We start from the raw sequence: 1,361 nt of genomic DNA on the forward strand, positions 1-1,361 counted from the left end.
TAACTTTTTGTTTGTTTCTTATCTTTTTCAAAACCACCTAACTACTTTTTCCTCTCTAATTTTCGAAAATATCTCACCCCTTTTTCAAAAATTCTTTTTTTTTAATTAATTGTTTTAAATTTTAATTTCAAATTTTAATTCTTCCTTTAATTTTCGAAATCACTAACTCCTTTTCAAAATTTATTTTCGAAAATCTCTCTCCCTTCATCTTACTCTATTTATTTTTTCATTCACTAACGCTTCTCTCCATCTCAAATCACTGCCTCTATCCTCACCCTTGTGTTTGGATTATTCATTCTTCTTCACTCATATTCCCTTTCTTCTTCTACTAACAATAAGGAACCTCTTTACTGTGACATAGAGGATTCCTCTTATTTTTCTGTTCTCTTCTCTTTCATATGAGCAGGAATAAGGAATAAAGTATTCTTGTTGAAGCTGATCCAGAACCTGAAAGGACTCTGAAGAGGAAACTTAGAGAAGCTAAATTACAATAATCCAGAGACAACCTTGCTAAAATTTTCGAACAAGAAAAAGATATGGCAGCCAAACCCAACAACAATAATACAAGAAGGATGCTTGGTGATTATACTACACCTACTTCCAAGTTTGATGGAAGAAGCATCTTAATTCCTGCCATTGGAGCAAACAATTTTGAGCTGAAACCTCAATTAGTTGCTCTAATGCAACAGAACTGCAAGTTTCATGGACTTCCATCAGAAGATCATTACCAGTTCTTAACTGAGTTTTTGCAGATCTGTGAGACTGTTAAGACTAATGGAGTAGATCCTGAAGTCTACAGGCTCATTCTTTTCCCTTTTGCTGTAAGAGACAGAGCTAGAGCATGGTTGGACTCTCAACCTAAAGATAGCCTGGACTCCTGGGATAAGCTGGTCACGGCCTTCTTGGCTAAATTCTTTCCTCCTCAAAAGTTGAGCAAGCTTAGAGTGGATGTTCAGACCTTCAAACAAAAAGATGGTGAATCCCTCTATGAAGCTTGGGAAAGATACAAGCAGATGACCAAAAGATGTCCTTCTGACATGTTTTCATAATGGACCATGATAGATATATTCTATTATGGTCTATCTAAGTTCTCTAAGATGTCACTTGACTATTCTGCAGGTGGATCCATTCACCTAAAGAAAATGCCTGCAGAGGCTCAAAAACTTATTGACATAGTTGAAAATAACCAGTTCATTTACACTTTTGAGAGGAATTCCGTGAATAATGGGACGCCTCAAAGGAATGGAGTTCTTGAAATTGATGCTCTGAATGCCATTTTGGCTCAGAACAAAATGTTGACTCAGCAAGTCAACATGATTTATCAAAGTCTGAATGGATGGCAAAGTGCATCCAACAGTACT

The 1,361-nt window shown here is 36.1% G+C and overlaps 1 non-coding gene across 1 annotated transcript; it reads right to left on the reverse strand.

Moving 5' to 3' along the window:
* Positions 1–935: 935 nt before the first annotated feature.
* LOC130971059 (small nucleolar RNA R71) lies at positions 936–1,039 on the reverse strand. Its single transcript, XR_009082294.1, has one exon. It is a non-coding gene; the product is annotated as a small nucleolar RNA R71 (small nucleolar RNA).
* Between the last annotated feature and the right edge of the window lie 322 nt (positions 1,040–1,361).

This window comes from Arachis stenosperma, chromosome 3 (genome assembly GCF_014773155.1).
Source record: "Arachis stenosperma cultivar V10309 chromosome 3, arast.V10309.gnm1.PFL2, whole genome shotgun sequence".
NCBI classification, from domain to species: Eukaryota; Viridiplantae; Streptophyta; class Magnoliopsida; order Fabales; family Fabaceae; genus Arachis; species Arachis stenosperma.